The sequence below is a fragment of the Phaethon aethereus genome, assembly GCF_964289735.1.
Source record: "Phaethon aethereus genome assembly, chromosome: 1".
Lineage (NCBI taxonomy): Eukaryota > Metazoa > Chordata > Aves > Phaethontiformes > Phaethontidae > Phaethon > Phaethon aethereus.
The window spans coordinates 97,906,819-97,932,844 of NC_138575.1; positions in this window are offsets into that span (position 1 = coordinate 97,906,819).

The window sequence follows — 26,026 nt, forward strand, 5'->3', positions numbered from 1 at the left end:
AATGCTAAATCATTTCCTCATTGAAGGGAGCAGCTTCTGTTTCAAATTAATTTCCTAAGCTTTCCCCTTACTACTCACTCTTTCTTCTTACCATGTTTCATGATATGCACAACCTCTTGAGAGCATCCATTTTCCAGCTCCCCTCTCACTGTTGAACCACAATGCTCAGTGAGTGGTCAGGGTGCAGGTATGAGGCAGAGATGACGTGATTCATAGCCTTGGTTCTAATCCATCAGCAACTGCACAACACGAGCCTCTACCTAAGACAGGAAGGACTGCCACTGACTGACTGGAAAGCTGCGTAAAGGTACAGTCACCACAGAGAGAGAGGAGTAAAGAATAAGGTTTATTTCTGATGTATAGGTGATGATGGTCAGAAAAAGTAGGTCTTCTTAGACCAGACACTCTACCACTTCCTGAAGAAAACAGAACAGAAAATTTCACAGGTTACCATATTAATCTCTAGCGTAATCTACTCAGCGTGTTCACCAATGTATTTTAAACTCTTTGGTTTTACTTATACCCTTTCCTCACCCATTTTATCATTTAAAGGCTTAATTCAAGTTTAGTATCTATGTTGTAAGTAGTTCAAATGTGCTCCATTTCCTGATTTCTACTTTGGAAACTTTGTATTTTAACTTAATCATAGAATGCATGATTGAAAATCCTTGTTGGATGTAGTTGTGTTATGTTTTCTTAAACTTCAAGATATGCTAACTGTACTTCTGAACATACCTCTAAAAATAGGAGAATTTTAATTTTCAGGTAAAAAGAGGGGTTATATAATTTTTCATTCAAAATATTGGTATTTCTTATGTTTTAAGAATTGCAGACATTCTTATTTATTGATCAGCATATGTTTCTCAGCATCAAATAACATGATTTCATAAATAGTAATGATCTGAATGTGGTGGGTTTATTTATGAAAATATTCATGACTCCTTCTCTGGAGTTTTAGGATTCAATCAGTTTTAGCATTTATTAAGGAAGGAATTTAGATGAAGAGAGGAATTACCCATATGTAAGAACATAGTGAGAACATATGTCAGAACTAGTGTTAAAGCTGCATTTGAGAGGTCAGGAAGTGCACGGGTAAAACGATAACTGCCAAAAGTCAAGCTGAGACAGATCTTGTAAAGGAAATTTAAGCAAATTGTGAAAGATTTTTCAACCATGCAAATAAAAAGAACAAGAAATAAAATGGAAACACTGTGCACTGAGGATGGGGATATAATTAAAGACAATCTCATTTGCCATGTTAAATACTTTTCTTTATTTTCTTTGAAGTTGAATTTGGGGGAAGGAGCAGGAACAAAAGGATAGAGGAGATGGCTAATGGGAAGAAGGGAATGGAAATTTCCACAACTAAGATATGAAAAATAAACTTTGTGATCTTAGTTCACTCCAGCTCACAAGGACTCTGTATTAGATACCTGAAGGGACTGGCATACGAAAACGGATGTCCAGCTCAAGGATTTTCTACAGTGGAATCAAGTCATAGGGGGCTTTTATGAATAGAGAACAGCAAATGTATTGCCAATAATTGGGCATTGAGTGGCAAGGGGAAAAGCAATCCAAAAAGCTGCAGGCCCGTCTAACTGAGTGCATTTGTGCATATGTCTTTGTACACATTTTGAAGGGAAGAATAATAGACTACATGCAGATAAATGAAAACAGGATCAAATATGACATAAATTTATCAAAGGAAGTTCATAGCATGATAACACATATGTTTATGTTCTTTGTTTTGGTAAGACACCTGCTTTTTAGGCAAAGGAAATTCAGCAAGTGTTGTTTAACCCACAGTAGAGCACTCAACAGGGTACAGAATATGAAATTAAGTATTCAGCTGAGGAAGATGTGGACTTGTGCAAGAACTGTACAATGGTAAAGTATCTGGTTTAGTGGGGAGATGACACATATTATTAAGGGAAGCATTTAAGCTGGAAGGATGCTATTACCAGTGTTCTTTAAAGATGAGTCTCAAAGGCAATCTTGTTCAGTATTTTCATAAATAAACCTGGCACAAAATGAGGAAGGAGCAAAAAGACTGCAGTCACAGCACAGCCCAAGGAGGAGCCATCAATGCACTGTAGGACTGGACTGTTACACTCCAAGAACTGGATAACCTTAAGGACAAGAAAACAAATAGGATGAAGATTAATACTCAGGCAAGGGTGGTATGTAGGGCTAGACACGTTGAGATTCAGAACAAAACCTTCTGAAAAAGGTTTTGTTTCAAAAACAAAAAAAAATTCCAAAAAACAGGATTACCATCAGCCAAGGAGATTGCCAAAGCAACATGAGGAGAGTGAAACAGAATGTCTATGTAGGACAACCGTGAGGGAGCGGGAAAAAGGGTGAAAGTGGGGGCAATTTCAGGTGAGATACTGTCAACAGAGGGGAAATAGTAATCTCATGGTGCGAGATTCAGCTGAGGCCTCATCTAGAATATTGTGTAGAGAGCAGTGCTCTCCAATAGCTGTGTGAAATTAAATAAGCCTCAACCAAGTGGGAGCTACTTGAATAATGTGGGGAATGGAAATCTATGAGTATTGACCTGGCTAATCTAATGAAGGATGAGAGGAGATTGATCACCCTAAGTAAATACAGTGCTACATAAGAGGGGGAGGAGAAGCAAGTATAAATCACATGTGATTACATTAAGGTTAAAAGTGAAAGGGAATTATCTAACCATCAGAGAAGTGAGTCCTTAAACAGCCTTTCAGTAGGAGTGGCAGAAGTAAAGTATCCACCTGGTCTCAAGATAGGTCTCAGGTGGCTTGTGGAAGGATTTTGTTGTGATACTTGTACAGAGAGAGATTGGACTCTAAGACCCTGGACAAAGTGCCTCCAGTTCAGTTCACATCACTGATGCTGCCTACCATTTGAACCCCTTGTACCAACATGGATGATTCTCATTGTGTAGAGAGGACCTGGCGGCCTCTGGGTTTGTCCTGCAGCACTTGTAGTTCCTGTAAGGAGTTTTCTTTGCTGGCAGAGAGAGCACTCTGCAGAATGAGTATTTATGCACCAGCATCTCGTTTCTTGAAGGTCATCTTTTGACTGCATCTTTGTCTACTTTTGCCCTCTGCTGTCCCACTTCCTTCATTTTGCCCCTTTTGCTATCTACATTGGTTCCCTTTACTCCCAGTCTCTGTGCATAGTTTCTCTTCTCCAGCGCTTCCAACAACATTTGCAATATTGTAAGCAAATAATAGTAAATATGGGCCTTTGCTTCTAAGCAGAATAGTTGTACATAAAGACAGTTGGTGTCCCAAGGCATCCTTTCCTTTTAAAAAAAGTAAGAGTCTATGTTATGTATTTTAGACCTAGGTTACAGCAGCAACTTAAAAAGATTATGCTAGTATATTGTATTATTTTCCCCAAAGCAAAAGCATCCATGCTTAATGAGACATTGAGGAGAGGCAGTTCAGAGGCACGTCATGGCCTTGGTTGTCTGAGTCCTTGTCAAGACACCTTTGTGTGCAATTTTTTTTTCTTTTTTCCTGTCAGCATCTCTCCAATGCACAAAAGGATTCAAAGTAAGAGTCATGAAACAGGAAGGTTGTGGCTTTACTGCAGGGCTACCAGCTGTAGGCTTGTGCAGGTGAAAGCAACTGAGTCCCTCAAAGACTAGCACTTAAGAGATGCCTTGGAGGTGAAACAAAACATTCACAGTCACATGGTATGTTACCTACTGTGCTGAATTTTATGAGCTGTGTGTTGAGTACCACCCAAAAGCAGACCCAAATGAGAGAACTCTGTGGCGAAATGTTCTCTTGAATCACAAACCTGGCTAAACTAACTTAAATATCCATCTTTGTGATGAGATCTCAGTTTGTGAAGCTTTCAGCCACATTCTTCTGTTTTTACTTCACTCAAAGATGTGGGTTTTGGTAGATGGAAATTTTAGATTGTGTCTGATTTGTGTGGACAGTAAATAGATTTTTGCCAACTTACATGAGAATAAACAGTGTGCCCCAAAGGACTTTAAGTTTCCTTTCTCAGAAGCATTCTGCAGTACTTTATATGTCAACTGATCTCCTCAGTGGCATTCAGCAGTAAGAGCTTGGATAGTCTTAGATTTTAAATGGATTCCTTTCTTTTGTTGTTGTTGTTGTTAAATATTTGTGATTACATTATTAAAATGCCTAGTAAGAAACTCCAGTCAACTGATGTCAACTAAAATGTAGCTATACACAAGTAATTTGCTACACTAAGTAAAAGCCTAACAGGGTGTTTTTCATCAGCGTCTCCTGTTTACTTCATTTGGAAATATGCACCCAGGGTTCAGCTGAAATGTGTCCAGAAGTCCTGTATGCTGGAGTAATAGAAGTTGTGAGATGAGCTCATCCTTTGGGCCAATAGATGCAATGCTCTCTATGAGAGCCATTGTCGTCACTGAGTATTGTCCGCTGTTGTTGAGTACAGTGGAAACAATGACATTCTCTGGCCAAGGTAGCAACTGCCTGATTCTGAGCTCCTTCTACACACAGGTTAATTCTACATCACGCCATTTAGAGTGACGCTAGAACAGGCCATTTGTGAGCTGAGAAATGTATCGTTTTGTGTGCATATACTTCCATCAAGGGTCTGCTGAAAAACAGCTTGTGTTTGGGGTTGGAATATTTATGGACCATCTTGCAAATCATTTTTAAATTCTGCCGTTTAGCACCTTCTTCATGCCATATGTTCTGCCATATCTTTTGAGCTCCTTTTTCTAACTGAAATGTTGAGTCTTGGTATACTAAATCTCACAGTTCTGGGAAAGGTGCGTGGAGGGGAAATGATGTTTTTTTCATATGTTTTAACTTACGGTTATTGAGCTAACATATTTGATGCTCCTCTTACACCCATCCCCAAAATGAAATTTAGTTATACATTTCAAAGCTGTGCAACAACACGTTTGGTTAAAGCATATCTATTTCTGGCAAGCCTATTGCATTTTTTTGAGGCAGAAGGGGAGATGTGGTTAACGCATATTACTGTGCACTCCCAAGTTTAAGTCTCATCCTAGGCTAGCGTGGAAGCTGATGGAGTACCTGGCAGGCCAGTGACTCAAATGCCTGCTCAGCCCCGATTTTTCCTCTCCTGAAAGCTGTCTTAAAGTGGAGCAGCTTTAAAGGAATTGGAGCTTGTAGGACTGTTGTCAAGAAAGTTATTGCTTATCTCTCTTTTGGTGAGGGGTAAGCTGCCTTGAATTACCTTGCATTTGCCATTAAGCAGGAGCTCTACCTCAGTGTAACTTGCTTCCCAAGCTCAGCTCAGCATTTCATCAGACTAGCTTTTCTTGCTGTAACTTTTTTATATACTCAAAGTATGTAATATTGCCCTTGTAGTTAGTTAAAAAAGCTCAGCTTTTAACTGCTCTACCCCTCCATTTGCATCATATAGTGCTAATAAACAGAATCCAATTAAGGGAGTGAAAGTAGGAAGTGAAGAAGCCAGCAAATTTTTCAAGCTACGTTAAAATTCAAGTTTTTCCAATTTTCTGATTTGGCTTCACTTGGTCTATTTTATGTAACATATTTATGAGCTTATAAACTTGGAGCTAGTCTATTAAGTCCTCCCTGCCCATAGTCTTCCTAAACTGTTTACAATTGTGTACCATCATATTGGAAAGTAAATGTCCAAAACATAAAAATACAACAGGCAGTTTTTATGTATTAGGAAAAATGGAACTTTTATGAATAACTGAACACCAGATCAGTGTAGCTCCTTAAGGGCAAAAATATTGCCCCCTGGCTGCCAAATATTTGGTAGTAATTCCATTACCAGTCACTTTGTGGTAGGGGCTTGGGGCTTTCAGTGCTCCTGAAATTGTAGCTTCCTGTGCAGGCTTAGGTCTGTTGTTAGGTGCCTAATCTGAAGCAACTGTGTTTTGAAAAGTTTTTCCAAAGTTTCCAGCAGGTCTGTCTGCCTCCAGTCACTCCAAAGCGATAGTTTTATTCTGGATGATTGATAGGAGATGTCTTAGAGCTACATCCAAAGCATAACACCATAAATCACTGGTTTCCATTTGTAAGGAGTAAAATTATATTCACCTTTTGCCACCATTTATCATTCTGAGGCTAGGCTTGATATGTGTTCTTGGTTAAGCTCTGAGAAATCAGGGCATGTATCTTATGAAGACTGTGCATGGCACCCTTTTACACTTGTATATATGTCAATAGAGGAAACAGGCTTATATTTCCTTGAATGCTTTCTGCATGTTAATATGCTCCAGCATATGACTGCATAAGCCTGTTGCTCTGAAGGTTACCAAGATGAAATTTTTGCTTTTACAAGTAAAGCACAAACCTAATCATACCTGCATCTTTGACTTCTTATCTCTTTAGGGATTATGAAAAAGTCTATTCATCTGAAACTTTTTCTTCTGCAAGCTAAGGAATGAACTAGCAACTGTATTTCTCTACATCAGTTTGTCCTGTGGGAAATTGTTTCCTCATATTTCCAAAGGTCTTGGTCTAAACCAACTCTCTGCAGGCAACTTAGGAGCCAAAACAGGTTATTAGAGATGTCCCTGTGGTTATAGACTTTCTCAAAAGCTCTCATTTCATACGTTTTTATTCATTTAAGTTTTCCAAACAGGATGGAGACTGCAAGCACAATTTTTGTTCCGAGAACTTCAAGTTCAAACTTCTATGCCAAGTTTGAAGCAAATACTATTAACCCCTTTTCCTTTGACACAAATGAAGGGGTATGAATCAACTCCAAGAGTAGCAGGTTCCACAGCTGTAACTCCAGTAACCTAAAGGGGCTTACAGACTACAGAATTGAAGTTCTCATAGATTGAAATACCATTTTTCTTGTAGGAAACTACTCCACCCCAAGAATGCCTCAGCAGTTTAGTTTTGTACGGATAAAGTACAGAAGAGATGGGAAAATTTAATCTGTCAATTCCAAACCCGAAAATAAAGAAGGTTTTCCAGGTCCTCTTATCAGATGCACTTTTTTATCAGGACAGTGCAAAGGTGCATCTGCAGCTTCCCAGAAAGATCTTCCCAGTACTGAAATATCTTTCCACAATATATAGTTGGAAGCAACACTGAGATAATTTGTGTTGTCATAAAATTAGTTAAGAGTGTGAGCAATTAATCTTGTGATTCCTTTACCTAGGAAGAATTGGGTTTAAGAATGGCAAAGGCCTTTGTGTTTGCTCTTTGCTCCATTGCTACCTCTGTGGATTACTGATCACCTTGAGCCCACATGCAGAAATAGGAGACTTCTTACAGAGAAATACATAAAACATCAGAAAAAAATTTTTGCCTTATGGAATGAAAGATGCAAAACTTGCAGTAAATCCAACATAAACTTCATTACAGGAGTGGATACACTTGTCACAGTCCAGATAATGTATATCAGCAGGAAGACAAACATCTATAGGTTGATTTATCATGATGTAGATCAACAGATTACATCAATAATGTAGATCTGTCCCCACTCCATTCAATCATTAGTGTTAGTCCAGAACATGCATTTTTTGAAAAATAGAAATCAGACCATGCATTTTTCTGAGCACTTTATTGATATGAATATATGGGAAAGGGACTTCCAGACAAAATTATAAATCTGTATGGAGGCCAAGGCTTGAAGGATTCTATCTTTTCCCTTAGAGGTTTGTAGCTATGCTCTTTATTATAATTTTTTTTCAGTGTACTTATTTTTGAAAAAAAAATATTAAAAATAGATGAAAATAAATAAATAAATGAACAAAACCATTTCACAGTGATAGCGGGAGGAAAGTCAGGGCAGGGTAAGAAAGTACAGACATGTCATAAACTGATCATGTATAAAGGTCAGAAAGCTACATAAATGATACCACCTTTTTTTTTTTAAATATAAAGCGGATGCATTCAAATTCACAAAAAGCAGGTCGAAGTGGTGTCTCATTTAATTACATCCTATGTAACCGCATTTTGGTTTGCATGATGGGAGCGCTGAGCACAGGACTGGGCACCAGCTATTGCTCCGCTTGTTTGTTTCTTTGGCTTCTCACCCCTTGACTTGCTCACAGTGGCTTAATTGGGGCTGCTGTCAAACTTGGTTTGCTTATATTTACACAACTGAACCTTGAGTGTGCTTGTGGTTATACGGCTGAACTTTGTCCAGACTGACTGTTTTTCACTTAAGTGAAATGTCTAAGAAGGATAAAGCATAATTTCACAGACTTTGTAACTGTTTTAAATGAATAGATTGCCTTGTTGCTGAATTTCTCCTGTCCTTCAGCAGCCCTACCTGAGGCTGTTTTCTATGTATGGTGGCACTGGTGCATAAAATGCCCTCTGCTTGGTCAGGCTATGAAACAGGGAGGTGTCTGTTTTTTAAAGGGAAAAACTACTTTCTTTTTATCTTCACTATCTTTGGGTGCTCATAACCTATCTGCTTGGTCTAACATCAGTGGCTGCCCCGTCGTTTACATCCCTGGGGGCACAAGGTGCCCTGAGGAAGGACCACATGTGGATATGGGCCCAGTCATTCTGAATGATGGAGGAGCATGGACCCTGTGCTGCGGTGCATTGCTGTGGCAAGAAGGGAGGCTGAGAGGGGCCATGAACCTTTCGGCCAGGTATGCTCCATAGCAAACTGCAAGCAAGAGAGAGCACAGCTTTGGCCACAACCCGGTACATGAAAAGGCTGAAGGAAGGAAGAGGGGATGGATGTCCCTCCATGTTGTGCCTGGGGAAGTGGCTCTCCTCCAGGGGAAAAGGCCCAGTGTCCCCTGGGCCTCTCAGGTGTGACACCCTGAAACAGGTGACACCTGCCCCCCGTGCCAGCTCTGGTGGCTCCTGCTGGGTCACTGCAGGGCACTGGGGACGCTGTGAGGGGAGCCAGGGCTGGAGCCATGCCCTGCAGCCAGAGGGAGGGCGGCGGCCCCAGGGGAGGCCCCGAGGGCAGCCCTGCCCCGCCCTCCCCGCTCTGCGCAGGGACAGTGTCACCCACCTCCTCTGTGGGTTCCTCATCCGTAGCCCTGTCCTACCAACTCAGGCCAGCCCACCAGGAGCTGCTGCTGGTCGTCTGCCAGCCCTCACAGAAGGGAGGCCTCTGCCTCCTGCCTGGCAGGCCGCCATGGGCTGCAGCGGCCCAGGAGGCCCCCAAGGCCGGCAGCAGATCCACAGGGCTACCTACCACGGTTGTCCTCAGGGGCTCTAGTCAAATGGTTTGGCTGCTCTGAGCTTCCTATGCAAGCGAGATAATACTTCTCCCTCTTGGTGGGTGCCAGAAGGAAAATATATTCACGCTTACAAGGGGTCACATGCTGCAGTTGCATAGGATGTGATTACTTTAGCTATTAATTGCAGCTATTAGTTTGGACGTTTTCCAGTGTGCTGAGGGAGATTGCCTTTCCATGGAGCAAGAAATATTGGCAGCATACTTTTAAATTCAGCCAGTGTATTTTCTTCCTTTCCTGAGTGTCATCTGACTTTCACAAGAAATTAAAAAAAAAAAAAAGTGAAAGGGGCTGAATTCTTGCAGAGCTTTGGGAAGAAACTTTTTAAACAGCCTCCAACAAACTGAGGAAGTAGATAACATTTGACCTTTCCAGTCATGTATTTTCAGAGAGCATGAGGAGAGGATGAGAGAGGACAGGAAGGTGAGGACCTGGAGGGAAACTCTGAACAAACACAGGAGGAGCACGCACGGTGTGTCTCTCTCTTGCCCTTCATTACTTAGAATTTATTTTTGAGAGGCATAAGGTGAAGCTGGAACTAAAGAGGAATTTTCAGGCTCAGCTAAGACTTACAAACTAGCTGCTGAGACAACAAGCTTTTCAGATGTCTCTAAGGTCATTTCACATGCAAAATTGCATTGGCAGGGATGGTGGGCAAGTGCTTAGAGCGTGGTGCTCAAAGCTAAATATAGCCAAAGTTTTGCAAGCATCACGAACATGTATCCCTGACTGCACAGCGCTGCAGTTTAGCAGGCGACTGTGAAGCACAGCGAGGTAGGTTTGTCCTCGGCTGTAGTCTGTGAGTTGATGCAATTGTGCCTGATCTGCAAATTTATCTCACTGAAAGCAAATGTGTCCATAAAGCAACTGTCAAACATGTGTGTCACTCAAAAAATGTCATCTCTAGCAGCTGGCGATAACTGTGAAAACCGTGCTGCAGTCATGAAACTCCAAGCTTCAAAAAGTACTCAGCTTATGGATAGGGTAAAAATTAACTATGTGTATTCTTAGGGCATTCTTCTGCAATTTCACTTGTACTCAATAAAGTCAATTTTCCATGAAATCAGGTGAGATATAACTCAAAAATCAGAGACAGTGACAGGGAGGGGTGTGAAAACTCTGGCAGAGCTCTGGTTTTAATGTCAGGTGCCAATGGGACTCATGTAATGTTCATATCTAAATTTACATACATCTCTAGAAAATTAACATAAGCACAATATTTGCTAAGAGTTAAATACTTGTTGCACTGTACCTGCTTGTAGCCTGTAGCCATCTGCTGAATAGAACAACTTGGTATTCAAGACCATTAACAAAAAACCTCAAAGATTTTTCCTGCAGTATGCTTCTTTCTAGGATTCTCCCACATGGGTATGGATGGGACTGTTCCCTGCTGCTTCCTTGTAACTTTTCCGTTACTTCCCACTTTCCATAGTGATACAGCTGTTTGAAATGGAAAAAACATTCCTTTGACTTAGAGAATAGCTATACCTGAGAGGATAATAGTTTAATAAATAGAGAGGTATGAATCTGTTTTTATGAAGAAGCAGTCCTACATTGTTTTGAACGTAAGCAAAGCATTCGTAGCAGTTAAATTGAATATTCTATTTGCCCAAGCTGCTTGTTTTTACCTGGGTGTGAAAATGCTGTAATAGCACGAGTGAGCTATTTGGCCACAAATCTATCAAAAACTTGAAGAGATGTCGTCCCAAAACTGCAGTTTTGGAAGTGCAAGACAGAAATAATGACTCCATAACATCTAAAAACAGTTTTTCAGTTTCCGACCGCCTCCTGAGTTTCTGTCACTGTCTGTTTTGAGACCAGTTTTGTTTTCTTTCTGTTAATGGAGATATGCTCCCAGAGGTCAGAAAGAAAGCTCTGCTTGTCAGCTTCCTGACCACTGAAGGCAAGGTATGTCATGCATTTTCTCTCCTGATTGCAGCAATACAGATGTCATTGCAGTGGACAAAACCTTTCATGACTAAAATGAGCATAGTGGAAGGGACTAGAAAGGCATATTCTGTCACATACTCTACACGGGAGCTGAGTAATTTACCCAAAAAGACACACTAATAGCAGTATGCAGTGACTTGCAAGAGCAAAAAGCTTCAGGTAATTTCTCCTATGATGTATCAAATGCCTTTATTTTCCTTTAACATTACTGGCAGACTGGTAGGAGGAATAAGAGGCCACTTCATTAAGAACAAATAGATGTTCTGATTTCCATGTCTGCCCACCATTCCACTCCTACCTCCTTTAATATGTCTCAGCTGAAATAATTATCCAAGCAGCTATAAAGCAAAAACAGCTGCCCCTTGTCCTTTGCTCTAACAGCTAGACTATACTCCTTGGCACTTGCTAACATCTCTTACAGTTGCAGAAGTATAATAGCATTCCTTCATTACCTCTAAGTGATGATCTGCGCTAATCCCTCGGGCACCGATTGAACACCCTGTGTCCCAGCATGCAGTCTCAAAAGGGAGCAAGATAAATGACTGATGAAAAATCAGCTGTCATCTCCATACCTCTTCTGATCACCTCATTGCTGCTGTGAGTTGCTCTGTCTCTGAGAGTTGAATGACGAATGGTTGAAGGGTTTTTTAGCCAAAGTATTAATAACTTTCCATCCCTTTGTATGGCAGGAGCCCACTTAAATGACAATAAAACATCACCGACAAGGAAAAGCACGTCCCCTTAACGATCAAAGTCCCTAAATGAAAATGGCAGAGAGCCTTGTCCATAACTCTTGCTGAGTATTTAATCTCATCTCCTTCAAATGTTGCTCAAAAGACGTTTAGTGCTGCTGAGGATGCCTTTTTCACAATAAGGTATCTGTGAGGGGCTTTCTATTGAGAGAAAATAGAGCAGTCGATACTGCTAATGGTGCTGCAGAGAGACATTGGGGTGTTTTTATCTAGAAGATGCTACTGAAAATGCTATAGCTACTGACACCTATTGTGATAAATGGAATTTAATATTGGCTCAAGATGAAAAGTTATAATAGAGTGAAAAGGAATTGCCTCAACACAGTCCCATGGTACAATATCATTTAAGATACCCCACATTTCTGACTGGAGTTGATTGATTAACTAGTGTATGTATGACTGTAAATTTATGTATGTAATGTAACACAGCCAAAAAACATTGCTATAGTTTGTGCATTCTTCTGCTTCTGTGTTGGATGTGTTTCCTTTCAGCTTGGTTCAACAAAGCCCCAGAAGCTGTAGTTTAAAGAATTGTTTACAGGAAGCTCTGCTGGAAGCTGTGTGAAGTTACTGGATATTGGGATTAGAGGTGGAACATTTATGCAGATCTTAGTGATAGATGTTCTTCTGCACCACTTGGAATCATTGGCAAAATTCCCATCTATTTCAGTGATACAGGATCAAACCTCAGGGCAACAGGCATTATGGGGAAAATATTCTCCTAGTTGTTGGCATCTGACATAGCTGTAGCCATTGGGAAAATCATCAGTCATTGAGCATTTGGAGTTGTAACTAAACATTATAATTAAGATAAACACATCTAGGACTAGGGCTTGAGTTGAAAATATATTGAGTACAATAACAAGAGATAAAAGAGTATATTTCACTAAATTATTTACTAGATAAACTAACTTAGTCTTTCCTTCTTGTTGTAGAATACCAAGAAACAGATCAGTTTTCTCAAATTTACTTGATAAGTCACGTTTCCTTGTCACATATTTTCAAGGTTTTTCTTTTTAAACTCTCAGTTTGTGATTCTGTCCATGTTGAGTTATCTGAGTTAGACTACGATTTCTTATGTAAACCCTATAAATGTTTTGCTTTTATAATAATTTTCCATTTAAAAAGTTGCATTAATTTATTTTATATTTTTGGAGAGTTTGAAAAGCACCTGCTACTTTGTAACCTTAGGGCAAAAAGAACATGCCCATTTAAGTAAGGGAGGAAAATAAACATGATAAGGATACCAGAGAAAATTTTTGTTTCTCTTGTCTCTGGGCCACAAGCCAATTTGAAAACGTATCCACAGCAGCAACTATAAAAAAAAAAATCATAGTTCACAATACAAAAGATACAGCCTGATCCCTACTACTGCTATTTCCTTTAAAGTATTTGGCATTTTTTCTATATCAGTAGATGACTAAGTGAAGAATTAACCCAAAGAATTGGATAACCCCTATTGATAATCCCTATGGAGAACAGATAACCCCTGTAATTGAATGCACGTAAAGCACGAACCAAACAGCATAAATGGTTTGAGTAAAACTGTAGTGCGGAGTCAGACATTGTTAACCTTGAGAAACACAGGATCTTTTTTCTGTGATAAGTTTTTGATATACTGCTCTGCCAATTTTTCCTTTTCTCTCTCTCTGTCCCAACTTCCTTTTTTTCTCTCTCTCAATTCTTTCTATTCAGAAGCAAGCCCTCCATCTGCTCTTGGTCTCCCTTCCCTCAGTAGGTTATCTTTTACATCTCTGCAGCAACTGTTTGTTATCTGAAATACCTGGAGCATTCATACACTAAACTGGAAGCAGCCCTGCAAGCACTGGAAGCTCTGACTCAAGCCCTCTCTGACAAGATGCACGTTTTCCTTGTCAAATCTCACCCAGCCTTATCCTTACATTTACAACAGTTAATCAGGTGTTCAAACACTCACATTCAGAGAAGTTCCACCTTCCACAGCAGGCTAGCAATAATCAAAATACAACCCTGGCTGAGCTGTTTTGCAGTGAGAAGTGCTATTAAAATGCCTGCCTACCAGAAGAGGCCTGTTCTGCTAAAACTCTTGAGCCTTGCAGGCAATCTCCACTGCTTCTCTCTGTAAACATCATCAAAGCTACTTGAGCTAATTAATTACAGGCTGAGGGATTTTAATACTTCAAGATATATGTACCCAACACAAAAAGTCTCCCAGTGAGGAAATGAAACTTTTGACTCTATATTTGAACTGGATATTTGAAGAAATACATCATCACATTCAGGATGCCAGTATTTCTTTGGAATTACTGGAAACATACATAATTTTTCATTTTTCCCTGGAGATATTATTTAGCATCTTCTGACCAGAAGTCTTTACACCCAGAATAGCTCTAACCAGACCTGTTATCAGATAGTCCAGCTCATGCCACCTTTGCGTCTGGAAAACTGGTAGGTGTGGAGCTGTTGTTGGCACAGTGAGGAGCAAGGACTGAAGGTGGCAAGTTTCTTCAACACCCATTAGCTTTGCAGCTGCTGAGGACAGGATGCAGCGTTCTGTGTCGCCATATGGAATGCAGACTGAGAGAAATCAAAAGAAACCGTATTCCTCCTGGGAATTGTAGCTGCCCCTAGCAAAACATACTCTTCAAAATTCTGGGGTGAGGAAATGTTTAGAAAGGTGTAAAGTTTGTACTCATCATCTGGGGTACATTAATATACCCAAATTCCTCTATGGCCTTGCATTAGATTTGCCTTCACAATGATGATTTTATCCACTTCACCTGCAAGTTCAACCCACAAAGTACATTTTTCAGTTTTTCCCCTCGCAGCTCAGTGGCAAAACTCCTGTGAGTTTCAAAGGTACAGAATGCAACCTTAAACAAGCTCTAACATGAGCAAAAACCAAATCAGCTCAGACTGAAAAAAAAAAAATTCTTCTCAAGGAGAAATTTCTTTAATGCTCATCTCCCTGAGCCGTTCTCAGACTTCAGCGTCGTGTCACACAATGGACAGCAAGTGTATGGGGGAGTCTTGTGCTTTGAAAAGGAACCTAATATGGCTGTGGAGAGGAAATTCTTGAGACACCACTGTCATCACACAGGAAGCAGGATGCAAATACCATAGCAAAAATACTATATGGGAGAACTTCAGAGTCTGGGATAATAATTTTAGTTCCTTTTAACAGGCTTCTTGTTACAAATATTTGAATGGTTTTAATGGGTGAATCAATACAGAATATGCTATTGCCTTTCACTGTATTGGCATTACAGTCATGCTTGGAGGCTCCGAAGGTTGAGACCTGCTGTATTAGACAGTACGTATATTCAGCAAGATAAACGGTTCCTATCTCTACCTTTATACATAAGAAAAACAGAGTTAATATTGTTGTTCAGGCAGCGATCTGAAACTCAAGGGATTTAAGCCATTGAGACAGAACAGGAAAGAGCTGAGATCTAAATACATGTCTCTCAAAGTCCACTCCGTGCATTACCCATGAGTCTGTTTGCCTCTTCAGTATCTCATTGTAAAACAGATGGAAACAGTTGATATCAATAATTTTTTAGCATCATATAAATATAGATTGCATTGCTGAGAACGGGGCTGAAAGAGAATGGGAGTAGACCTTAATGTTCTATAATATACTGTCCAATTATCAGGCCAAAGGAACTAAGCTACCTGGCTGCTTTAAGTTTCATTTGCAAAATTAAATCACAAATGTCATCCCATACAAATGACCATGGGCAGAAGAATGAGTCACACTGTAACAGACAAGATGTATACGAAATCTGTGAATTTGCAAGCAGACACATCAATTACGTCTGAATTATTGGCAGGCTTTGCCAATCTCCAATACCTCTACTTAAATGAAAAAATATTATTAACCTTTGGTGTGACACATGCAAATAAAATATGATGATTCAACAGAAAATTCAAGTATCTAACTGTCACAGTTTTAAGATAAGCAAATTTATTTTGGGCATTGGATGAGTATATTTGCTTGATATTGGAAATCAAGTATGTTTGCAAGTTGCAGTACTAGCTGACATCATAAAAATGTCAATTATTATACTATCATTTGTAACTGAATGATGGAGGTGCAGAGCTGAAAAATGCATCAAAATATTATCATTCATAAGTATATATACTGCCTTTAGTTCCAAGGAGCCAGTCAAGCAGTGGTAGATGCACAAGCAGAAACTAGAGCATTACAACCTAAAGCTCAAGCGAGAAGTTAGTTTACAGAATTATTTCATCCAGCCTGCTGTCTTTTAACTGCAACCTTGCAGTTTCAAAAGGATGGCTATTGAAAATATTGCACTAAGCTCTCTTCCTGTGCACTGCAGGTACTTCCACGGGCAAGCCTCCGTGGTACTGCCATGGCAGGGCCTATGAAGGCATGGGGAAGGATCCCAAAGTGGCTGCCAGTCTTCAATGTGAAGATCTTGGACCACCCTGGATTTTGAAGAACCCTTTTTAATACACCTGCCTGCTTTTAAATTCTTTCTCCTTTACCTGCTCTCAGTTCATTTTTTGGCTGATTATTTTCTTATCTTTTTCCCAAATGTCCTAAATATTTCTCATTCAATTTTTTTAATGTGCATCTCTCCTTAGTTTCTTTGCTTTCCATCCGATTCTGTCCCACTAGGGAGAAGGGAGCAAAAGGGAAGTGAATGCTGCTGGCCTTCAGCCTCTGAAATGCCGAATGTTCCTTGTTGAGAGGAGTAACAGAAGGTATTTTCCCATCCTGTTTTACACCCCATATAGGTGTCTACAAGTACAGGAGTTCTGTTGAGTCTAGAGAGAAAGAGATTCCTTATTTTGCCTTTGTAGCAAGAAGTGTTACTGGATTTAATTCCTGCAAAGCCTTGAGTGTAAGCTCTGACAGAGAGGCAAAAATATTATTATAGTGTAATTCAACTTCCAGCAGAAATCTCTGCTAAATTTGTCTATATCTTTAGTTCCTTATGTTTTACAGTCTAGAGCTGGAGTAATATGTTACTTATGGCTCAGATATGCCAGTCCTGGAGGATTCTGTAAGAACAGAACATTGCACAATGAATGGCCGTACATGACTTTTCCACTATACATTTCAATTTTAGAGCAGATTTGAACGATTCTTCTGTTACATCTTGGTGAGCCATGTTCTAATTGGTTCAATACTCTGCCTGGTGACATGACCTTGCATCTTTCTGGAATTTGGTATTGTTAGCCTAGGCATCTTAAGAAATGGTAACTTCCTATGTCCTCTTCTGATGTTTTTCTGTATCTCTCTCCCTTCAGATGGATATGAAAGGGGACAGCAGTTTGTATAGTTTTATGTTCTTCCGTATTTATTTTCAGGGATTTTGAGCGGGCAGGAAAAAGCCCCCATGAAAATATGTATTGATGCTCACAGTTGGGAAAGCAGCTATTTTTCACCTGGTTCCATAGAGAGGTTTGGCTGGAAGCGTGCAACAATGGCCTCTTTTTATGCAAACCTATAATTTTATTTATCTCTGGCATTTTTTGCAAACATGTAATTTTATTCATCTCTGGTATTATATGCAGTGGTCTGAAAATGAACACTCCTTCACCTGCAGTTTCAGGAGAGATACTATTTGAATCAGCAAGGGCTGTGGAAATGCTATTTGTTTGTACTCTAAGTTCTCAGAAATGAATCAGAAGCAGAGAAGGTGCAGACTCCTAATGTGTTAGATGAAACTGAGTCACCTTCTTTTGAGAAGGGCTGCTGCAGATGTGGTATGTGCCGAGAATTCTCATGCAGGAACTAAATTAATCCTTTAGCAGTAATGTACCATTTCACAATTACCAAGCAGTTACAAATGAAGTAGCCAAGGGATTAAGGTATTATTCATTTCAGCTGCCTAATACAAAGAAAGCTACCTCATCTCTCAGGCAGGTACTTCCATCCTATGATTACCTAAAAGATTGCAGATATTAGAAAGTGAGTCCAAAAATCTGTTTTGAGGAAAAGCCTGTATAATATATGCTAGCAAAATTTCTGTATTTTGCCAGATAATTTTGCTAATGCCATTAGTGCTTTGTCTGTTAGTGATGTGGTGTTAAACACTCAAAAAAGTCAGAAATAGCATTGGTTAGAGTGAACTTAAAAATTCAGTGTTGCTCTCTCCTTTTGTGTGGTTGATAATGTCGTATTTTAGTTGCAAAATCAAAGTCTGCCTTAATTATAAAACTGTCAATCCAGAATAATTCCACTGAGGAAGAGTAATAGATTTCATGATGAGAAATTATCTTTATTATTATCTAATATGACTTCTTACAAAATACAAACTCTTCTTCAAAAATTCCCTTAGAAAGAGCATGTTTTTTTACTGGAGATGCAGCAAGTCATCAGAAAGACCTCCAGATTTGATTTAAAGACTCCAAGTGATGGAGAAATGGCCATATTCCTAGGAAAATTATTGCAGTGCTTCAATACCCTCTCTGTTAGACACCTGAACATGTGTCTGCATAGCCATGCAATTTGCTATGGAAAAATAGCAAATCCCATTTGGAATGGGCTGAGAAGCAGGGAAAAGCTGAACTGTTCCAGGTATGCAGGCTGGATCATCAGTCTGTACTTTGTATTTTGTTGTGCAGTTATATCTTAAGAGGCAATGTGTAAAGCCTATGTTTTATAGGCACATGGCTCTAGTATTTCATGCCTATGACAAAACTTTGGCTTTTATTTCAAAACTGTTATTCACATTCATACATGCTGGGAAGGATTTGAAAACCAAAACAGAGGATGGCTACAGTGCTACAGTTTGGGTTTACTGACTATGTGAAACAACAGAATGGAGATACTGAGATGGCATACTGAGAATTTCTATTAATTTTAGCCTGTGGGCATTTGGGTCTCTATCTTCCCCTCGGTATGAAACAGAACTCCCAAAATGCCACTCTCTGGTAAGCCTGCAGGTAAAGCAAGAGTAAAATATGACCCTCTGTATGGTAACTGTGGCAGTTGTTTATTATTCCCATCCTCGTGTCTCTAGAACCTCCTACATTCCTTTCCTTCTCCTCATCTTCTAACATTGCTCACACTGCCCTTTGAAGTGTCATACTGGGGACACTAGAGCAGCCAGGCTACCGAGGTGAATATTGGCCTGTCGGTTGCAGTTTTGGACAAACTGCTGGAAAACTCATGCAAGTGAAGGGGAGGGGATGAGGGGAGGCTGCATAAAAACGGCTGTGTGATGGTGAGGGGTAAGGCTTCCATAGAAGCTCTCCACAGAACCTGAGTGTGCTCTGGCATCTATTGCTAAGTATGCTGAGTATGCTAAGGCCATCTAGCATACACTCTGGTTTTAACCTGCCACCCTGCTTGGTTCCCCAAGCCCTGGATGGAGCACTCTTAAGAATCATTTACATAGTCCCAAAATGAAGTAATTTCTGGTGGAGAGCCTGACTGTTGTTCTGTACCAGGAGCACTGGCTTTCTCTGTTTGCCTGCTGTCCTACAGGCTATTGCTTAAAAATAACTGCTTCCATTGTCAGAAAAATGTTATTTAAAAAAAAAAATCTATATAATAACAATAGAAATAACATCACAGGCAAGATAACATAATACATCACTGCTGATATTTCAAACTGGTGTAGCTTTCCAGAACTCCATGATTATGGACATAGTTCAAGTCTCCAAACATCTTGGTATGTTATAGAATTAAATACTGCTTTTCAATATTTGTATGTGTTAGTGTGAGTGACAAAAAGTGGTACACTGGTAGAAGTCAGAGAACGAACGTATCGGAGACAGCAGCAAGGAATTATCTGCCTTTTTGGCTAGATGAAACATTGAAATAGCCCCAAAAACATGACTGTAGTTCAAACTGACAGTAAAAGAGTAGGTTCTCCACCTCTGTGGAGAACTATGTCCTTCCCATATGGTACCAAAAGCTAGCCAGTCTTCAGTTGTCAGAATGAATTTCAGGTGGAAGTCCTTTAGTATGGCTGCTTCAGAGATAGATAAACTGAGGAACAGAAACATTTGCCCTGTATTTCTGGGTTTGCTGCCACAACTGAAGTTGCCATATGCTTAGATCACAGGTATTCTTGAAGAGGTAGCCAAGAAAATGCTGTGGCAAGGGTGAACATACGTAACAATATATTATTATTATGTAACAGCACCTTTGTTTTGATATATTCTCAATTTTAACTTAATCAATCCAGAAAGAATTCCTTTAGAAAAATGGTAAGAGGGTTGAGAAGGTGTGGAGAGGTTCATTCTGGCCTCACAGTTCTTAAGCAGGGTACTAAAGTTTATCAACAAGACAGGAAATTAATAGTTTTGAGGCTGCGTCAGCCTTGTTTCACAATATAGTTTGGAATGAAGGACGTAGCTGTAGCTGTTCCTCGGTAGCACATATGTTCTCATTTAGCTGTCCTTCAAACAATGCAGCCGCTACCCTTCTCCCAGTTCTTCTGGATTAGCTTCATGACTAATTGTGGTAAAGTTTAGGATGACGTGCAATGGGCTGCTCATCTGATAAGCCAAGGGGACACATCACCAACACTGAATGACGCTGAGTTTCCAAAGGAATTCAGATTTTGGAATTTCTCATCCCCTCTCTCAAATCCTCCGCTGAGAAGGCAAGATCAGGACATATGCTTTAAAACCCAGGGGATGGCCTTATGTCAGACACAACAACGGATGCAGTGCCCAGAAGTGTAGGAGTTGGGAGGCTGATTTATGACGGTGCTAGGGGAGAGAGTATTCTGAAAGGCCTCTTGCTGTTTCCTCCTAGTGCAATGGCTGTGCAGACCGGCCTTGCAGCAGGAGAGGGGTCAGCAGAACAGGATTACATAAGGCTGCTTGCTATGCAGAAAAACGCAGATGGCCTAGAAGTGTTTCATTTTTTTAAATGAAGTCACATGCCCGAGAGCTGCAGTTTGAGGCAGAAGAGGGGTGTCTGAAGAACAAGTACAGCAAGAGTTGTTTTGTTCTTTTTTTCTTCGATTTTTCTTCAATTTTAATTGAAAATAAGTCTGGAATCGTTCCAGGAAATAGGTTTTGAAGGAAGGAGCTGGCTCACTCACAGTCTGAGCAATTTAGAATCACATCCCATTATTTGTATTTCATCTTCATGCGCTTTGGAGGCACATTCCGATACTTGCACAGATAGTCATCTAGAAGAAACTAGTTCCAAGTTCAGCCGGGATCGTCTAGTTGGATTTAATTCCACAAAACAGAGGTCAACAATTCTTTGCTTCTCACTAAAGACTAGTTCACCACTATTTGGTTTGAAATGCACTGCTGCTTCTCCTTTATACCCCCAGTATTATTCTATCACATCTTAATCCAGAATTACATTTGTGCTTTTTAGATGGCTACAAAAGGACAAATCTCAGTACAGAAATTATAACCAGTGCAATACAGATTTACAAAATGAAATTTCAGGTCTCACTGATATTTTTTCATTTTTATTGCATGTTTTCATTTTCTGATGTTTGTTACCATTAAAAACTCCCACTTATTTCTTTTAATCTCTTGTGATTAGAGAGACATGATTTTCTGACTTACGGTAGCCTTTTTTCTCCTTTTCCTTTAATTCATTGTTGCCTATAATATACCCTTTCTTCAAAAATATATTGTAAACAAAGGTGAAAGAAAAGTTACTATAGAGCTCTAGTCATATCTGTCAAGGTGAAAATCAATCATCTCGGACACAGATGTGAAAGCAATAGCATTTCAACAAGTTGATTTATAAATTGAGGGAATTACTAGCTAGACATTATATATTTAGGCAAACTCAGTGATCCTGGTAAGTATAGAATAGCAGTGTTGTAAATTGAATTCTTCTCTTTAGTGTGACAATAGCACCATTTACACGGTGCTTCCTTTCCTTTTTGCCAAAGAAGATGTTTTGTTCCTTGCCTTGCCTCTTAGTGGATACAGCATATAGGGACCTTGCAATTTTCCTAGGTATCATCCTGAGCCTAAGGCAAACTGCAGGAACTCTCAATCCTGACAGATTTTTGCATAGCCTGCTTTGAAATATGTCACAGGATGGACACTCCATAGTCTCCTTGAGTGGGCTATTGTCCTGGTTTCCTACCCAGAAGTACTAGTAAACTTTACAGAATGTCTAGCCTAAGCCTGCCATATTGCAGTGAAGTCGATTCTTCGATTCGCCGGGGACATGGAGAGCAAGTTGTTTTTCTCCTCTTTGCAGCAGGCTGGACACAGGCTTAAAACTAAGCGGGAGAAGAGATAGCGTAATAGGCTGACAGTATGGACAAGGAGATAAAGAGTGGATCATCTGCTGAACATCTTAAGTGCCTGTGTATTAATCTGTACGTGAGATGAAAGGAGTTTGGGAATAAGGTAGAGGATCGGGGAGTCCTCTGCATAATCAACATTATGTCTGAATTATGTCTGAGTGGTGGCCTGAGTCACCGCTCTGGAATTTTTGTTTGGAAAGGTTTAGCCTGTCAAGGAAGGTCCTCAGTTGGAAGTTCTCTCCTAGTTTGCTCTTCTCTAGATCAAAACCACCCAGTTCATCAAACATTTCTTTGCAGATCTTGCCTTTTATACCTTTTCTAGTTTGGGTTGAGGTTTTTTTGTGTGTGTGTTCTCTGGACGACTCTCTTCATGTGGGAAAATATACTGAACAGATAATCCAGTGATTGTCTAACAAATGAATTAGAAAACTCATCTCTTGAGCCATAAATGGATGCTGCTTTATAACTGAGCAGGCAACTTCATTTGCCTTGTGAAAAAGCTGCAGCTGCACCCCTGAAGTATAACCAGGACAGGTCAGCCTCAGCATTTTTCCATGGTTGCTAACAAAAGTGCCCATTAGCACAGCTTATTCAACAAGAACAAGGTTGAGGTCACATCTCCATTTTAATGAGACATTCAAACAGACGTTCAGTAGCCTTTAAGTATCCCCATACAATTAGAGGACCTTTTAAAGTGCATGTCTAAGGAAGCAAAAAAAAAAAAAGGTTACTGAAGTAATTAAGAAGAGCTTGTGGTCCCTCAGTCATCCACAAGCTAGTTTTTCTATTAGTTTAAACAGGAAAGTGTCTTCTGGTGTCTCAGAGAAATGAAACATGAGGAGGCTGTGACTGGTTATGTGAAGAGGAAGAGCATCACCAAGCCAGAAGCCCAGACAAGGATGCAACATCAGGTGGTTGCAGGAGAATGTCCCCACGAGCACCACGCTTTGAGGCACGGGGCCTCTGCTAAATGTCATCTTCCTAGCTGAAGTTTAGCGTCGCAGCCTCCCGCCTGTAGTGGGACCCCATATGCCTGAGCGAGCACAGCCAGTGAGGGAACGATAAATCGGGGCGACCAGCTGTGCCTGCCAGGAGATGTCAGGCAGCAGGAGGAAGGCTGGGGAGCCAGGGGCGAGGATGCAAAGGCGGGCCTGGTTGCAAGGAAGGAGCTGAGGCAGGAGTCAGCTTTGTGAGTTGTGAGAGGCCATGCAAGAGGTGTGGAAGGTAGCTACCTCCTGGAGGGAGAAGATGAGGGGGAAAAAAAGATGGTGCGCTCATTCGGTGTAAAACGAGTGAGAAGTTGAGGTCAGTGAGAGAACTCAAGTTACTGTGTAATAGGAAATACTGTTTAATGAAGGTGAAAAAAAGGTGTCAAACAGTTAAGAGAGGTAGCCGCTTAACTAGCATCTGCGTGGGTTTTGTAGAGACACAACAGGAAATAGTCGACCCCACCTGGCGAGCGGTACGTGCGACCTCTCACGCTGAACAACAAAAATGAACCTTACTGAAAACAGAAGGGCTCGTTTCTGGCGCCTCGTCGGATGCGTACACAAGTATTTCTCGGGCGGGTCTTGGGGAGGGGATGGGGAGAAGGAGTGTTTGTTGCAGAATTGAAGGCTTAATAGCAGGCTGACAAATTTTGTAAATATTTCATTTCTGCAGCCAGGCAGTACTTGGAAACAAGCCAGGATGCCTCTGATCTCTCGTCGCTAATGAAATTATATTGTGCCATTGCTTTGCTATTTAAAAAATATCCTGCGATATTTAGGTGATAGATTTGCTAGCTTTCCGTCCCGCGTTTTTGCTTGGTTTAGGTTTGACTGGCCAATTTCGTTGGGAAGATAATAAATTCTGTGGAAAGAACAGCAGACCTGCAGTAAATTGAGGGGCTGTGTGTGATGATACTGACTTTATTCTTCCCCCCACCCCCCAATTCCCTTATTCCTGCTAACACCACCCCGCACCCCACCCCACCCCCCGGCGGCCTCAGGCGGGGGCGGCGGGCTCGCAGCTCCCCCCGCTGGCCAGCCCCGGCGAGGGGGAGGCGGGCTGAGGGCTGGGCGGGGGCCGCCGCTGCTCCTCAGGCTGATAACGACTGCTGTCTTGGAGCCCAGGAAAATCTGTCGCCTGCACGGTGGATTTCTGTGCCGAGTAGCAATATGTTCTGGGAGGAAAACGAGGGGATGGCCGGTTTTGTTGATTCCACACCCACACCCCCCCTTCAAGATTCTTCTCTCCTGCAGGGCAGGTAAAGGTGAATGTTGCAGGGCTTTCCTGCAGAAAGTTATTTCTGACTAAAGGGACTCAATGGCTCACGTGAAGTTGTTCCGTGGCATCGTTCCCGTCTACTGATCCCGTCCCCCTGCTTCCCCCCAACACAAGCACGCACACGACCCGTGGATTGTCTCCAAGGTGTTTTGGTACGGGGGCACAACCAGGTTAGTGAGCAGATTTGTCCGGTGTGTCACCTTGCCAACACAACTGACCTACCGATGTACAGAACCGCCTGCTGGGGTGCAGAGGTGCGGGGAAAGGGAGTTAGCGGGGATGGAAACCTTTCAAAGTCAGAAGCAAAGTTTGCGAACGGACTCTGCCAGACAGCGCAGCCAACAGGCTGGGTTTGTCGCAGCAGCAGCTCCACTCTCTGCGTCACTGAGACAGCGCTTTCAGAAGCTGCATCTTTATGCGGAGAAGCTGCGCTGCCAGGCTGACAGTTTGTTGGTATCAGCTCTACAGTAAGAGCCCCTCAGCGTCTGACATCTCCAGAGGCTTGCTGTTTCACCTTTCACGGGGGCCGCGGTCTGTTTATCTCTATTGCTTCTGTCGAAGTTTTCCATTCTTCAGTCAAAGCAGTTTTGCAAAATTCCTCCCTTATCTGGTAATTAACCCTTTTGCTCATCAGGCATCAGTAAGACTCTTAAAATACAATTTTTATTTTTTTTTTTTCCCTGAAGTCCATTTGTTTCCCTTTACACTCTGAGTTTTCTATTTTCTGCTGCTTAAATTGTTCTTCCCCACGTCCATCCTTCTCATGGTTTCACTCTTTTGATTAGTCCCACATTCTCAAAAAAATTCCTCACAGTTACAGTATCAATTGGGGAAAGGGGAAAAAAAAGTAGCCAACAGCTGAAAGTTGTCCTTTTGATCAACTCTGCCAAGAAACTGCTTGCAGCCTCCTGGCTCCATTCAGAGACTACCATTTAATGACCTTTCCAAGGGTCAAGTACTAACAGGGATTGGTATTCATGTACAGAAGATTTTCAACCACTGTATCCTGAAATGTGAATTTTACAGCATTTTGTATTCCAAGATACAACTTAAAGGTTTGTATTTGTCAAAGTACAGCACCTCAACTCACTTGAGGCAAAGTAGTTTTTTCTGAGGATGTACTTTATCGAAATGTCCTCCTCTGTGGGACAGAAAATTTCAGTGAAGTTGCCAAGGACTAAATGCTTTCCCCCTTTTCAATTCGTACTGTGTTTGATATTATCTTGGCTGCGATTTCATCACAAACTGAGCAAAACAGTATGGTAAGGCAGTGAGTAGAAGACCTTCACAGGAAAATTAAATGACACAAGAAGTGGCATTAGAGATTTGTAATGAGGGGGCTGCTGAGAGAGCTCTGGCAGCATAAATGCCAGGGAACAAGCATGCTGTGAGAGGTGTGATTGCTCAAATGAGCATTGAATGTTCATGGTTATGAAAGGCCCCCGTGCCATTTTCCATAAAAGTAGGAACGTTAAAATCCAATGATCCACCAAATTCTTTCACTCTTCTCATCACATAAAGCTCCTTATCTAGTTGCAATTTGATATGCAATTCTTCCTTCTTTGTATTTTTACGCACAAAAGAGTTCTCATCTCAGCACTGCAGAAATGGCGAATTTGTTCCCCTGTGTTGCAAAGAGAGCCTGATTAAATTTTCTAAACAAAACATATCTTGGACAA